The following is a 17552-nucleotide window of genomic DNA, read 5'->3' as shown; positions in this document are numbered from 1 at the left end:
TGGGGTTGTATTAACAAACCCTTGTATACAAGGCTTACATAGCAGGGGGCAATAGATTTAGTGCCTTCTCCGTGTGGATGTGGGGAGATTTGTGACAGGTAATGATTACATGGAAGCAGATTTGCATCTCATGCTTTTGACAACGTTTATTTAATCTCCCATTGTTGTATTTAAAACAGCTGCATTTTCAGGAGAAGCTAGATAGGTGAAGTTTTTCCTGTTCTTATGCAGTTGTTAAAAGTTAAAACCCAGCTAGAAAAAAAATCTGATAAAACTTTCTCTTGGAAAGGCAGCTGTTTTTGCTTTTTAGTAGTATAGATGTTGCAAGAGCCATTAGAGCTATAAAAGTGCAACAACACTCAACTTTTTAAAGTAGAGGTTCAGACTAGGTTAGACTAATTATTTTCAGAATCTCCCAACTTGGTAACTTTGGGTTGAGATGGGCTTGCTGACTAGGAATTCTGGGACTTGTAGTCTAAGCACATCTGGCAGAAGGCTAGTTTAAGAAAGAAGTTCTAATTTCTAAAAGCCAGCTGTTGCCTTGTAAGGTCTCTTTTTAAAATTTATTTATCTAATTTCTATAGCCACCCATTTGCCAAACAAATGACTCTTCCTTTGGTCTCTGTATCCACAGCATGAACTTGCCCTATGTGGCAACGCCGTACTGTCATGACTACCCAATTTTAAAGCAGTATTTGCTTTCTCCTGACACTTTTTTTTTTTTTTGCTATGGACCTAATATAGCATATTTCATTCATAGAAGAGGTTAATCGGTAATATAATGGATAGGATCTGTCTAGGTCCTACTTTGGCCACTCTAGATGCTGTAGGCACACCCTTCCTCTCCTGGACGCTATCTTCCATGGCCTGTTTGGCTTTCTCTGAAGGAGACACCAGATGCCTAGATGCAGAGTTATCTGACTGGCACATTTCAGAGTACTTGTCTGCATGACTCCTTATATGCCTAGGTTCTTATACGCTTGGGGAAAGGTCAATTTTAGCTCAGAAGAGCGTTTTGTTCTACCAGCTGAGGGTTGTTGATTCTCTCACCTATGAAGACATTACAGATTTTCTGCTGCTTCTGCCCAAAACGGTTTTTTCTTTAAAAAAAAAAAACTTTTTAAATTGTTACTATTTTGTGGGCGAGGTGGTCTTTTTGTCTACCTATCCATAAATTTGCAGATTCAAATTTAATATTTTTAAAAATGAGTCTAACATACTAGAGTGGGGTTAAGAAATAGTCTAAATGTCAGGCTGTAGGCAAAGAACACTTCTGCATCTGTGACTTGGCCATCAGACAAATGGTGAAATCTTTCATCCCAAGAAATTACCTATACTCGCCCAAGCACATCCTACCCCAGATAAATCATCACCATGATTGGTGGCTGCTTTTCCTTTTAGCAGGAGATGCTTGTCAGATGGGAAATGGCAGGTCAGTCCATTAATTACTCTCCTTAATTTTTCTTGTGGGACAGCACCAGCCTCATTATTGCAACACAATAGGGATAAATATTTGGGATATTTATCTTTAGGCCTCTAAGAATAAAATAGGATAAAAATTTATCTTTAGGCCTCTAAGAATTCAAAACCAGCTCTGCTCCTCATTTGGAAGGAATTCTCTTAGCATTCACTATAACTTTTCACAAGGATGGTTTTACTCATGCTGTAACTATATAACTCATGCCATATAAAGCATATAGCATTGGAAATAGAAAACCCAAGAATCAAACCTCAGTCAACCATGAAGCTCCCTAAGTAGCTTCGAGCAAAAGGCATTATTCTGAGACTGACATCTTTTATCATGGTTGTCATGATAAAAGGGACTTTTTATTTAATGTATGCTCTGCTCAGTTCTTTGGAAGTGTGGGGTTCAATCTGCTTAATACAAATGCAATGAATGCTAGGGGAGAAATGCCCTCCCATTGTTCGATTAACATAAAAAAGGTGGTGAGTTCTTAAAAGGGATATGAGGGGCAGCAACAGAACCCCAGTTGCCTTTATGTGGCACCAGGCACAGCAAGGCTATTTGCTTCAGTAACCAGGAATGGATATTTGGAACCAAAGTAAATGCTCAAGTTGAGGTTTTGTAAAAGGCTTAGGGCCTTTTATTCATAAGGCACCTTTCATCATGGAACTCTCCACAGCTGTATATAATGCTTGCAGGGAGAAGATAGGATTCTGAAAAATATTAGTCTTTGAAGTTATACACTTTACACAGCAGTTGGAGATGAACTGCTGACTTGGAACCAGGAGATAGAAGTGCGAGAAAAACCACACCAGGTGGTGTGGTTAAAATGCTGGCCTAGAAACCAGGAAGCCTGAGTTCTAGTTCTGCCTTAGGTGTGAAAGCTGACTGGGTGATTTTGGGCCGGTCCTTTTCTCTCAGCCCAACTCAACCTCACAGGGTTATTGTTCTGGGGAAATAGGAGGAGGAAGATGTATTGGTATGTTTGCTGCCTTGTATGTTTGTTGTATATGAAAAAAGGGTATTTAAAAAATCTGCATACACAGCCATCTTGCCAACTTCCAAAGATTTTTGGAATCACAAAACCTGATTCAGCTTCAGAGGAGAGTCAGGATGGATAGAGACAAAGCCTACTCTCTTTAGGTACCTCAGTAAAGGAATCCTCTTCATCTGGTTCCGACAACAATGCATTTGAGCATTTCATACATTTTTATTCTGCTCTTTTAACTGTGGCTTCTATAAAATACAAACCATTCTGGAAATACTTGCAAAAGAGTAATAATAGGAATTAATTTAATTATTCAGTTAACTTCATTGGTTCGTTTAAAATTGGTATATTAAAGAGCAAATTTTGAACTCATTCAGGTCTATCTCATTTGTGCTGGAAACTTCTACTTTTTCAGGATAGAATGGCACTTTGTGTGTTTTGTTTGCCCATTGGAACATGGAGTAAGAACATAATATGAATATTTCAATGAAAAGTAATCCTTCCGCTCCTTAAAATTTAATTTTAAAAGGTCTACTTTAATAAGTTGAACAGGAAAATAATTCTTGAAATGTGCTCTTTTAATTTAATTTAATTTAATTTATCTAATTTCTATGCCGCCCAACTACCAAGGGACTTTTCCACGCTTATTTATCCCTATTACCACCATGATTCGTTATACAGTACCAAAGATGAACAAGCTTCTTGAAGCCATTGAAAAACAACAACAACAACTCCACACTTGTTGGAAGGGGGGGGGGTACAATTTGCTTGAGTCAAGTCTGGAATGTATGGCAAATGGAGTAAAATGGTGAGATGAATCTTCACAACTACCTCTTGAATGACTTATGAGGTGGAAGGCTATTTTGCAGCAAAATTTCCTTATTCTCCTAAACTCTCTTTAATCATTATTTCAAATTTTGAGTCTTGCAATCCAGTGCTCTGAACTGAGAGTGGGATCAGGTTCAAGAAAATCCCTGAAAATAAAATCTGGGTTTTGGTTAGTTTTCCACAGGTAAAGCTTAGTGACGATATTCTGCAGATCGACACTTTATTTCTGAGTCATAATGACAAGCCCACGTTTCATAAGTTGTCACAATGCTGTAAAGAAATTCCTCACCTTTCATTCTCATTGCATGACAAAATTGCTGGCAAATTTCATGCCTGGCACCACCGTCAAAAAAGGCAGCAGGAGAACTAGAGATCAGCATTTTTGCTTCTGGTGTCAGGGAAAGTGTCTCTCTAGCCTGCCTTGAAATGACTGATCCATTCTGTCTATCATCAAGGGAACTGATGTTGTTCCCTGTTCACTGAGGTTAAGAATGGGCTTCTTTGTCTCGGCTTTAAGGATGATCTTTAGTCTCTCCGCTTTCCCGCTGCACTTCTCTGATGCTCTTGGCTTCCTGAGACAATTCTGCAGACAGAGAACTTTGATCAGATTCAGACTGTCTATGTTACATTATGCACTGTCTCTGTCCTGATCCTGATTTAGAGAATCATCATATGTTACTTTTCCTTTCTGCTAAGAGAGTAGCATTCTGGATTTTTCCAGCATGCCAGCTGGCTCCAATATTGGTGTACTTAATGGGAAAACAAACAGTGGTGCCTGCCATGCTTCCAGAGAGACAGAGAGACGGTGCATACTTTCTCCAGGGGAGGAGGAAGGTCACATTTGAACTTGGCCCTGAATCGATCTTTAAGTCTGCCAAAGACCATTTCAGCTTTGATACATATGCGTTTCTTCAGAATCTTAGTTTGTGTGTGCGTGTATGTGATTTAGAGCCTTTCCAGAATTGTTCTTTACTTAATGGGAAGAAAGACCAGGCAGCAAAGTATCTGAGACAAATAGCTGCTAACAACACGTTTATCTAACACTGAGGTCCCAGGAGGAGAAACACTGGTCAGTAATTTTTTTAATAAATATTTTTATTGTGTTTCAAAAATAAACATTAAAATAGGATCTCACATAAAGAGAAAGGGTGGGGGGGAGTAACAAAACAAATTAAAAGTGATAAAAAATACATCAAACAAATATTTTGCTATAGCATTGAGCTACTTGTACAACCTTTGACACATTGTGCCGAGACAGACACCAAATGCTTCATTCTGTTGGTTGGGAAACTTTGTCTCCCTGGTTTTCATCCCCTGATTTTTGTCTCCCTGCCTTTTATCTCCTACTGTACATGCCGATTAGTTTTTAGGAACGATTTTCATGGAAAAACCTATTATTGGACTACAGAGTAAAGCTGTGAAGAGATCGGCCAATTGATTCTGATTGCTGGATGTAGGATCACCAACATGTGTAAATATTCCAGAGAAAATAGGATATGGGGTTGCCTTTACAAATGGTTTGTTTTCTAAGTTTGTTTGTTCATTTTTGCTTACAACAGGATGTCTGTAAAGATTCTCAGTCATCCAGGTCATGGTTGTCCCAAAGATGATTTTTCAGGAGGCAACTGGACTTTCTTGTTTTTTCTTTTGAAGATGTTTCGCTTCTCATCCAAGAAGCTTCTTCAGCTCTGACAGGATAGTGGGGAATGGAAGGATTTAAATATAATGGATTTCCAGAGGAAAACATTGCAGACTACAGGAATCAGAAGCACTACAAACTACTCATTTTTCTAATAGAAAAAGAATAGTACAATTGCTGAAGGTGAGATAACTAAGAATCAATGAGTAAAATATTACAATGTCTATGGAGATTCTCAGTCATCAAGATGATGGTTGTCCCAAGGTGCTTTTTAAAGAGGCAACTGGACTTTGCTTTTCCTTGAAAATGTTTCTCTTCTTATCCAAGAATCGTCTTCAGTTCTTCAGAATTGAATAGAAGTGAAGAAGCTTCTTGAATGAGAAGTGAAAAGTCTTCAAGGAAAAACAAAGTCCAGTTGCCTTTTGAAAAAGCCCCTTTGGGAAAACTATTACAATGGTTTTATGTCTTCCAAGATGCTGTGATTTGGCCTGGGGAGGGGGTACCACTGTGGGATATGAGGGATCATATCAAGAAATCCATAATTTCTTATGGATTTCTTGTTCAAGAAATCCATAATTTCCCCTTCTTTTTCCTCCTTCTCTTCCTCCTCCTCCTCCTCTTCTTCTTCTTCCCACTTTTATTTTACATAAATAAAAGCACTCTCTCTTGTCCCCCTCCCACTTTTGATACTCTCTGTGGTGCCTCCATTTGCAATGGGCCAGAAATGTAAGAAACTCTAAAGTAACATTCTTCCTCATGCTAACTGAATCCAGTTATAGATCAATCCATCTCGTTGCAGATTTAGTTTTGCCCACTTTCAGAGCTTAATATTTTAACCAAGGTATCCCTGTCTTTTTCTATCATTTATAACTCAACAGAGATATTGGTGGATGTGGTTAGTATTGGTAGAGCATTTGGAGAGAGCTGCGGTAACCTATCTTATTAAAAAGGACATTTATTTGGAAAAGGAACAAGCTAAGTCCAACCTGTTTTCCATATTGCCAGTATCAGAAGTCGAAAGTAATGATTTGTGCAGCTGATCTTAATTTGAACAACCTTTCCTCAGTTTTAAACATTTGTGCATATTGGACCCTGACTGAAATGTTAATCCAGATGCTCAACCGGTGTCAGTGGGCATTGTTTTCCCTATTAGGAAGCTAAACTGATTGATGCCAGATGAACATCTGGTCTTAATTATTCAGTTGGCATTGTAACATATAAAAGAAGTCTCTTTCTCTTGTTAGAAGCACTTCCAATAATTGCTACAAAATAGGTAAGATTATCCTTTTTTTTAAAGAAATTGGGCTTGCACCTGTTTTGCGTAAGAATATGCAAAATCTTCCATGAGCAAACATTGGTTTAATAAAGCAGACATCATCTAAACAAACTTTGTATTCCTTGTTCTTGGAGGCTGAGCTAACAATAACTGTTTATACCAAGCTGATAAAGGCCACAACTACTTACTGTCTTCTTCTTGTCTTATTTGGTTTGGTTTGCCTTATAATAAGGTTACCTACTACTCAGCATTGCACCCATAACTTCACTTGCAAAGTATGATAAATTTGCCGATATAGAAATGGAACTTGCAAATACTCTTTTGTGTGTATGTGTGTGGGGAAACAACCACCAAAGATATGCTTTGCCTTACTAGGTAAAGGAAACCGACCAGAATGGAAGTTTTTCTTTCTTTGTGATTTCCTCAGCCATATCTATGTCACTATTGCACAAGATCAAATGCTGGAATTGATCTACTTAATGGAACCAGTTAAATAATGCTAACATTATCTCTCTAACTGTAAGCTAATTAGAGATATTGCAAGGATGCTAGATGGGAAACTTCATAAAAATGAGGCTTCTGTTACAATTCACACTTAGGAGCTTTTGATTCTGCAAAAAAAAAAGGGGGGGGATCTTCTTGTTCTCCAAAGCTCTGTAAAGTACTAAGACATGAAGAGGAGACTCAGGTCCAGGGGTGCTATTCAGCAGGTTCTGACAGGTTCTGGAGAACTGGTAGTGGAAATTTTGACTAGTTCAGAGAACTGGCAAATACCACCTCTGGCTGGCCCCAGAGTGGGGTGGGAATGGAGATTTTGCAATATCCTTCCCCCAGGAGTGGGGAGGGAATGGGCATTTTGCAGTATCCTTCCCCTGGAGTGGGGAGGGAATGGGCATTTTGCAGTATCCTTCACCCAGGAGTGGGGTGCGAATGGAGATTTTGCAGTAATCCTTTCCCTGCCACGCCCACCAAGTCACACCAAGTCACACCACACCCACCAAGCCACGCCCACAGAACCAGTAGTAAAAAAATTTGAATTCCACCACTGCTCAGGTCATGGAAATCCCTATCCTTCTCTTGTACCGGCTTCCTGTCAAAGCTGATTGTTTAAACAAGCAAGGGTGAAGTCCTAAAGTTTGAGTTGAAGAGAACATCCTTGGAACTGTAGTTATCCATTGTGATCCTACATGTATAGGATTGATCTCTGTGTCATTGATGGGATTCCTGTAATAATAATAAAAAGCAACAAGGGAAGCTTAACCAGCAGAACAGCTTGCCTTCAGACACTGGAGGTTTTTAAAATGAGACTGGACAGTCATGTCTAAAATGGTATAGGATCTCCTGTTTGAGCAGGGGGCTGGACTAGAAGACCTCCAAGGTCCCTTCCAGCTCTATTCTGATTCTGTCTTTAACAAGGACTTCTACAGCCATGCTGGGACTTTCGAGGCTGACATTTTAATGACTTTCCACATAGGGATGCAATAAGTTACCAATTTTCCAATAAAACGTATTTCAATAAACATTGATTTCTATCTAGAAATCTGATGTGTGTATTGCTTTATTTTTAAAATAACCTTGAAGGATAAAAGAGAAAGAGAGTTGCTAGCCTTGTAGTGTGTCTTTCATTTACCGAGATTTCTTGATAGGGGAATTGTAGTTTCTTGGCTTTACATTTCCAACTATAAAAGCTCATGCTGAAAATAGGAAGGTACTTCCTTTGATCTGTAACATGCGGCGTGCAGTCTTGTTGGTGCTATGCAACTGTGCAATTGCAGCCAGCTTTTGCTTGGATGATTTACAATATTCATATATACAAACAAAATCACCAGACTTTTCTCTCTTACTCAGAAATTAAAAATAGAAATCTCATTTGTGGAATGACACACACACATATATGGGGGGGAAAAGAATTGCTGAGCAGACAGGATCAAAGCAAAAGTGTTTGGCTCTGTCATGTGAGTACTGTACTTACTTGAAGTCACAAAGGAGTTTGCCATGATGCTTTTAGAGTTGAGGAATTCTGAATCAAGATGTCCTTGGGGGGAGAGGAGTCATACTGGTTGCTCAGTTTCTTTCCCTTAACCCCATTCCTGGAATTTCCCTGTCTGTCCTTCACCTCCACCTCCAATAACCTCCAATAACCTTGAAGCAAAGCAAAGTCTTTCTCTCTCCATTTCTCCAGAGGGCCTCCCTCTATTGGATTTGGAAAGATAAGACAAAGTTTAAGAATACTTCTCAAATGTGCAATCAGGATCAACTCTACTGTTGGGCTGCTTGTGACTGGGGAATTAAGGATCCTGTACAAGAAAAAAGATCCCTATTTCAAGAATCTAATCCTACACCATTGCCTGGTGAGTCAGTTGTCAGCTGTACAAGTGACTTGACCTATGCAAGTATTTTGGTTGATCAACGCTTCAGTGCCCTTTGGAAGTTCACTTTCACAATACTAATGCTGAATAAACTCTCTGTCTCTTATTGCCAACATACATTTTAATTCAAACAGAAAGCTTTTACAAATTAATGATAACCAATTATATACATTATTATTATTAATATTGGTTAATCTTTAGTGAGATTCACAGCCTTTGAGGCTGGTTAATAGCTCAGCAGCTCGAGTCCTAACCAAGGACCTAGGAACTGTTAAGGTATCGTCGGAGGATGTAAGCTGTTCTGAGTAAGGTGGTTTTTTGTAGAGTCAAAATGTTCAAGTCCGGCAAATTTAGAATTTCTAAATAGCGGGGTAGCCCTTTGGGTATTGCTCCAAGGGCTCCAATTACAATCAGGACAACACACGTGATACATTCTTTTTTGAAATCCATGTTTTGCTGGCTCAGACTGATAGTAAGCTTCCATAATAGAAGTGTTTTCTTCCCTGGTCCAAATTTTTCGCTTTTTGGGTTTTTCTTCCAGTAGCTTGTCAGCTCCATGCCCTGATTGCCTAGCAGAGGGAGCTGAGCCCTGTAACTCATTTTGCGTAGAATGCCCAGGAGCCATAGCATCCAATGGAACCCTTGTTAATCCAGGCGATGGTTCAGCCGGCATAAATTTCATTTTTTCCGTATTCACCATGTTTGAATGGGTTGTGGAGCAGATTTTGTCTGGCCCTTCACCTAAGGTCTGTCTGATATGATAGAATCACTAGAGCACGCAAGCCCCTCTACCACAACAAGGTAGAGCTCCTCGGAGGGGTTATTATTATTATTATTATTATTATTATTATTATTATTATTATTATTCATATTTCTATGCCGCCCACTCTCCGAGGACTCTGAGCGGTTTACACCAAAGATAGTATACTAAATAACATATTGCCCCAACAATCGGTGAGATTTGATCTGCTGATCTGCTAAATTAGCAGTCAGCTGAAGTAGCTGCAATACTGCACCCTAACCACTGCGCCACCTCGGTTCTTATACATATACATATACATATACATATACATATACATATACATGTATATATATATATATATATATGCAAAAAATTAAAATCTCGGGTGTTTTCCCGCGTCATTATAAATAAGTTGGTTAAAATATTTAAAATCCTAGTTAAAATCCCAGCTTAAAATCTTCTAAAATTCCCTACAGAGCACTCTGCAAGGTCCTTTAAAACCTCAGCTAAAATCCTATCAGTGACTTTAAAAGTTTTTCTTAAAGCAACGTTTCGACAGGCTCACACCCTGTCATCTTCAGGCTCTGTTTCATGTAGAAGCTATGGGTTCTCTGTTGCGGGGCCACTTGAACTTGCTATTAAACTTTAAGCAGAATAGAAATAGCATGGACAACAGATAGATAGTATAAATCATAAAATAAAATTATAAACGATGATAAATGTTGAGTCACATTACTGGAAGTCTGTTCTAATTAAGAGGTCCTATAAATCTTGAATAGTAAGACTTAATAGAGGGGGAAAGCCAACATTGGGGTGGGGTACAAATTAATATATTATATTGCAGTCTAAAAATGGCTTCCAAACTAAATTAATTAAACTTTATGTCAGTTTTACTCTTAAACAAAGTAACTCTGGAGTTTGAAGTGTACTTCCAAAACTTAGACAGCCATTTTTCCATAGAAGGAATGAACATTGTTTCCAGTAAGAGCCATGGGAATGGGACAACTTGCCACAGCCAACTTGTCGCGGGACAACTCGCTGCAGGACAATTTAACAATTCTATTTAATTATTTAAAACAAATAAAAAATATTTTAATTTTTGCCATTCACATTTCATTCTGTCTCTCCTTTTGCATCCTTTCTTTAATGATTCTATTCCACTACTTCTTTAATATTAGTGTAACTCTTGTCCCTGTCAACTTGCAAAGCTTTCAAGTTGCCATGAGCAGGAGGGAGGGAGAACTGAAGTGAATTCCATACATTCTTTCTGACCGCAATCAGAAGGAGGGTGTTAGGTTTCACACCCAGCCAAAGTGGTTAATTGGAGAATGTGATTTATGACATGGTCAGAGAGGAGGGGAGAGATAGGATCATAGGGGAATGTAAATCTACATAGGATCAGTCCTAACTGCATCCGAGTATTGCCGGAATGTTGCTCCTAATAAATGAATATATTTCCTTTGAAGTTTGGATCATGGCTCATGAATTAATTAGGGCATCTTTCGGAAACTTGACAGTCCCACAGCGAGTTGTCCTGTGGCGAGAGGGCTGTGGCAAATTGTCCTGCAGCGAGTTGGCTGTGGCAAGTTGACTATGGCGAGTTGGCTGTGGCAAGTTGACTGTGGCGAATTGTCATAGATCCAGAGGTATCCTTGCAGCAGTTAGCATGTATAGAGCAAGATCTGTGTACTTTGTGGGAATATGTGGTTTGGTAAAGTTTAGTAAGGGTATTACAATTTGAAAAGAATTTAACTTTTAGAATTAGTTTCATTCAGATATGGAACATTTTCCAGAAATGTTGACCTTTACAACGTTGCATTAGATATGAAAGAATATTACATTTTTCACAGCTTTTAGAACATAAATTATAGCCTCTGTTTCAGTGATCACAATGGGCTCTCATACAGTACCAACAATAGAACATCTTATCCAAGTATAATATTTAGTGTAAATTAAATATTTTTCTTTAAACATTCCCATTAGGCATATCTATTGCCATTTCTAAACTCTGCATCCATTTAGTCATGCAATCTTTAACTTTTTTTTTTAATTTTTGAAACGTATTTTACCAACAGTTTACAAATGCCTAGCAAATGCTCTAAATTGCAGTTACATGATTTTCTTTTTTAAAAAATAACTTTTTTGAAGTTTTTAACAAAGATAGTAAAAAGTAATACAAACTAAAATAAAAAAAAAAAAGAAAATCAAAAGTTCAGAAGGGGCTTAAGGAAAAAGAAAAGAAAAAAGTAGAAATGAAAAAGAAAAACACATCGAAGATCTTCCAGTCTCCATCACATCAAACATAAAGTAATGTTGTAACTTTTCACTTTTAAGCTTGCAAATAAAAAAGGACTCATTTTCCCATAGCCTAACTTTTATTTATATGCAATCCAGAAATTGTCATTCAACAAAAAGTTCATTAGGAGTTACCAGAAATATCAAACAAATTTATATTCCTTCCAAATGTCTCTGATCTTTGAATCTATTTAAAACTTTCTTAAAGCGTTTTTTTTTGCTTTTTGCCAATTGCATATTATTTTAAATTCTTAAGTCTCTGTTTAAAACTTCTTAAATCCAAAGAAGATAAAACTTACTAGATATCAAATTAAGATTGCTATTCTGAAGGTCTGTAATATCCATAAGGTAAAGGTAAAGGTAAAGGTAAAGGTTCTCCTTGCACATATGTGCTAGTCGTTCCCGACTCTAGGGGGCAGTGCTTATCTCTGTTTCAAAGCCGAAGAGTCAGCGCTGTCCGAAGACGTCTCCCTGGTTATGTGGCTGGCATGACTAAACTCCAAAGGCGCATGGAACGCTTTTACCTTCTCACCAAAGGTGGTCCTTATTTTTCTACTTGCATTTTACGTGCGTTCGAACTGCTAGGTTGACAGAGCTGAGACAAGTAACAGGAGCTCACCCTGTTATGCAGCACTAGGGATTCGAACCTCTGAACTGCCAACCTTTCAATCAACAAGCTCAGCATCTTAGCCACTGAGCCACCATATCCCTTCTTAAAGTGGTTAAATTGAACCTTTCCAAACATGATTAGAAAGTGAGTTTGACTGGATTAAATGCTCTTCCACAGCAAAGATGTTGTCTTCTCTGGTCCTGGACTTCAAACCCATGAGGAATGGTTGTTTTATGGAGCTGCCATTCAGGGCACTTGTGGGTGATGTCCTGATCTTTCCTTCTCTGGAGAGCTTCAAAGGACCAGTCTACTTCCATTCTCTTGCTGGTGAAACAAGGAAATTGTGGAAACCTCTCTCTCTTTTTCTCTTTCTGACTTTTATGTAAGTCAATGCAATGATGGAATGTTAAAGCTGCATTTTATTTTTCTTTTACTAAACCATCAATGAAAGGTAGCATAATAATTCTTCTCCTGCATCAGTGGAGTGGTGAAAATGAAGTACATAATTAAGTCCAATAACTACCACAGCTAACATGAAACTAATATTGACTATCTAGTAGTCTGATCCAAAGATCTAGCCAATATTGATTATAACATAATGCTTTCTCTTGTTAAAATGTTCTTTGTTTTAATAAAATTTCAAATGAATTTTATGTAGTCTATGAGGATGTTCTTTCAGGTGGTGATGATTTGGTGGTTGACATCTCTAACAGCCCAATATCCATTTGATACTATATTATTAAGCTTTTTCTTCCATGCTTTGATACAACCAACAGGTAAAATAATGCCTGAATGAATTTATTCCATCTACACACTCCTCAGACAAATCAGCTTGGGTTAATCGTTCTCTGCTGCTAATTTAAAAAATGTCAATGCATATACAGTTCTGTAATTTAAAAGAAGCAGTTCTAATGGGAACCAAGGGATTGTTTCTTGAATCTTAGCACCAAGTCTGCATCTAGGTCAAATTCACAGTCATTGACAGTATTGCAAAAGGCAGACTTGTTCCTGAGCTCCAAATAGGACAACTTGACTTTTTAAAAAGTCAGATCACATTTCCAAAGTGCTACAAAGCGCACCTGTCTAAACTATGTGGAACTGGCAAGTATAGGATATGATTTGGGCATTGGCCCATTTAATATTAGGGATGGGGATTGCTTTTCTCCAGGAGAAATCAGCAGCTAAAGCAAAACCAGTGTAACTTTAGTCCAAAGTTGGATAAAAAAGCTATGACAATTATTACAATCATCAATTAAAATAATTCCCTTTGATGTCATTCCTTTAACCCTCCATTTATATATCCAATCATAGAAACATAACCCTCTTTCTATTTGCACAGAAAAGCTACGATAATAAATTTTGCTGGTTTGAGAGCATTTGGCAGCAACCTTCCTGTGCAATTAACCACAATAACTCATCATAGTCAGAAAGCATAAAGGAATGAATATGATTGCCCTTTTGTAAAGTCTGAATTTAGGAATAAATAGGAATTAAACCAAAGATTTTTATACAGACAGATCAGACCACTACATGAGTTGCTTGTCACCATCGCAACATCTGGATACTATCAATACAAGTCCGTTTCTCTGAAATTTGCAGTACTGTATTCACTCATGTGACAGTTTTTGGATACTTCAAATGATGTCCAACTCTGATGGCTTCATGGAGGGAAGAGAATGGTGCAGTCCAAAAACCACAGTTATGACTAGAATTGGTATGACAGGAGGCATGAAGATGGCAAATGTACACAGGGAACCAGCAATTATGTGCAGGTCTTCACTTCTAGCCCTTGGGCTAGGAAGAAGATTGCTAAATACATAATTCTGCCTCAGACTCCTGTTGTTGAATACCAAGTTCATATTCAGCCACAATTTATGATGGATGAAAGCTGCTTTAGCAATGCAGTATCTGTAAAGGTAGTCCTTGACTTAGGATCATAATGGAGCTTACCTTTTCTGATCATGTCATGATGGTTGCAAAGCTGTAAGCCACCTGGCAAGGCCCATTTACAACTTTTTTCATCAGTTGTTAAGCAAACAACATGGCTGTTAAATGAACCAATTGTTTACTAACTGTTCACAAAAGAGGTTGGTTGGCCTGATTGCCACTTTCTTGAGGGCACCTCAAGATTTATTCACCACACCCAGGTTGTTATTAGTTATATGAAGCCTCTGAGAGGCTTCATCAGTATCATCAATACCTCCATCGATACCAATATGGTATCATCAGATTGCTTCCCTACCACTGGACTGAGTTGGAGAGTCTATTGATGGATTGGGCTAGTGGTGGAGGCTATTGCAAATGGGAAGAGACAGGACAATATTGAACCCAAGCATCAAAACTAATTGTTGCTCACATTGTTGTGTCTTGTTAAGCTAGATTTATTAGCTACTGATTTAGCAGGTCAAAACTAAGTCTAGGGGCCATTGCCCAAGTTCAGCTGAAATGCGAATTGTAGCCTATCACTAGCAGAAGGAACTTGAGAAGATAACTCATGACTTCTTCCTGTTGGCTTGTTCTAAACTGGTTTCATATGCAAGATGTTCAAGAACATCTGTAGACCATTTCTAGATAAATTGATGCTGTCTTGTTTTGAATATATTATTGGATCATGACCATTGCATTGTTAGTTAAATTAATGTCCTGGAAATATCCTTTTTTCTACAATGTATTTATAACATTGTCTTCATCTCGTTCCTAGCCCATAATTGAGTCAAATCTAAGTTATCCATAAGTGTACCAATTAAAGTTGCATTTTCTCTTTTCTTCCATCATCATTCAAGAGCAGCTTTAAGATACATAAAAACGTATTAGACTTTTTTATCTAGCAAGTTGGAGGGAATTCTGGTGATTGACATTGAATGAGAATTGAAGCAGAAGCGATTGGATTATAATAAGCAAATTTCATACTGGCCTAGATTTCTGACAGTTTAAGAATAGGAGGTAGCAGTTCATCTAAGGAAAAGAACTAAATTATCTTATATTCATATTTCAATGTTCATATTCATAAATCTGATGCATGTATGTGATTGTGACATTTGTGGAATGCTATCTCTATTGAAAGGGAACAGTTAAACCATTTTTGCTTTCTAGTTTTACACTTTCTGAAAATGGTTTTATAATTCTGCTTATACAGTTGCTATTCAATGTTATCTTAATTTACTTTACCTTTTATGGCATTGGCCATTCCAGGCCACTGTCAGAAACCTTTATAAGGACAGGTAATACACTCAATAATGAACAAAAGCAAACATGCCATTTGAACCTTTATAAGTTTCTATAAGCAGAAGGGAAATTACATTATTTTGATGTAATTTAGTTTGTTTAATGAGCATTTACTGCTGCTGCTGTATTATTATTATATTTACTTTATTCATTAAACATGAAACTCAGTCAACTGAACATTCAAAAATGCACCACAAATACCATTGACTGGTGCTAATGGTTGATACGGGTTGCTGCCAGTGTCCTAGGTATCAACCAAGTATCTTTTTAAGATGTACGATGTTCCAAGTAGCACAGCTTTTTGCAGTTCCACAGTGCAATTTCTTGATGTGTTTTGTAAAATTCTTGGACATGGTACCAAGTGCCCCGATGACAATGGGTATCACTATTACATGTTTCATTCATAGTTGTGTATTTTTAATGGCCAGGTCGCGATATTTCGTGATTTTTTCCAGTTCTTTTTCTTTGACTCTGTTGTTGTTGTTGTTGTTGTTGTTGTTGTTGTTGTTGTTGTTATATTTATAATTTAATTTATGAGATTTCCATAGTGGCTTTTGACAAACAAATAAAAAGCAACTTAAATAATAAAAATAATTTAAAAATCATCATTGATAATTTCAAAGAAATAAGTGAGGCCATCCTTTTTAAGTATCATTCAAATTAGAGCCCTGAAGAAATAAAATATATTTGGGAAATATCAAAACATTTCCAAGAAGAGAAGAATATGAATGTTTTAGAATAGAGAATCTGACAAACTAGTACAGAATGTTCCATGTTCTACACTCTCAATAAACATATGTGAAAAAAAAATCATTATGCAAATGACATCCCATAACACTTGGGAGAAAGATTCACTAAAGCCCAAGTAATTTTTCTCTGAGTAAACATGAACAAAATGGTGCCATAAGATAACTCTCCTTTTTGTAGAAGTTTTGTTTTCTGTTCACATGTTTGGCTTTAAAGAATAGGCTCAAAAAAGGATTTGATGAAACAGAGCGTGATGCATTTTATCAAAGTCTTGCTCGTTCCCAATGCCAAAGACCACCTGCTGCCATTCATTTCTCCTAATGTTTTCAGGAGGTTCCTGAAATATATGCAGCTGGGCTGTCGCCAAGTTGGCACAATATATGCATTAGTCTTTGACACTTTATGATCTTAACATAACCAGACCGAAATAACTGAGGTTGTGTACAGCTACAGCCAAACTTAGTTGAAAGCATCCATTATCACAATAGTTGGAGATAAATCAGCTCTGTGCCATTGACCTTTCTAGAGGGGCGGTGAAGGAATTTATGCCAGCAACATCCATCCATGCCATGGTGGGCTGTTTCTATAGTGGCTGTTGCTTTTATTCTAACATAGTATGTTCCAATCATAATATACCAGAATGAACTTTCCATCATGAGATCATGAGCTTTCCCATGGTTGGGAACACTATTTAAACACAGTAATCCAAATTTCATTGGACACTGAAAAGACCTCCAAGGTCTTTTCAGTGTCCAACAGTGTCCAGAGTTGGAACAGTTTCCAACTCTGCTATTCTGTTCCTCTGACTTGAAGAATTTACCAATATAAGCATAGTGAAGCTTTTGGCCCAGTAAAACATCAGATAGAAAACTTGACATTTGCCCCAACACAGGCTACCTGGTTTGAAATTCTGTCTTTCAGAATGCCATTGGGAATGATGTACTGGTTTGAAAATAGCCTAAATTTGGGTTTATGGATCATCCATAACTTTTCCTAGTAATAGATGTGAATGGATGTAGAAAGTAAACCTGCTTGAAATACAGTGAGACACTGTATATGTTATTATTATTGAATATTATTTTATTATTCTGCCTGATTTCTAGCAACTCTGGAACCCAAACAGCCAAACAAAATAACATCTTAACACCTTCCTAACTATGAACCTTTTGCCCTACAAAAACACCAGATTCGACAGGTCTCTCTTAAAATCTTCAAGGTCTTTTCCGAGTACCTTCCTGTACTCAGGGTCCTTTCTGAAAGGGAGCATGTTTTTGGAACATTCTCGTAAAGAAATAGAGTGTTTTCACAATGTTTTCAGCATCATATTATTGTATACTTATTAATTTGCCCAATCATTTTCAATGGCAA

The sequence above is a fragment of the Pantherophis guttatus genome, chromosome 1 (assembly GCF_059756535.1).
Source record: "Pantherophis guttatus breed Tessera chromosome 1, ASM5975653v1, whole genome shotgun sequence".
Lineage (NCBI taxonomy): Eukaryota > Metazoa > Chordata > Lepidosauria > Squamata > Colubridae > Pantherophis > Pantherophis guttatus.
This window is presented reverse-complemented; position numbering follows the sequence as displayed.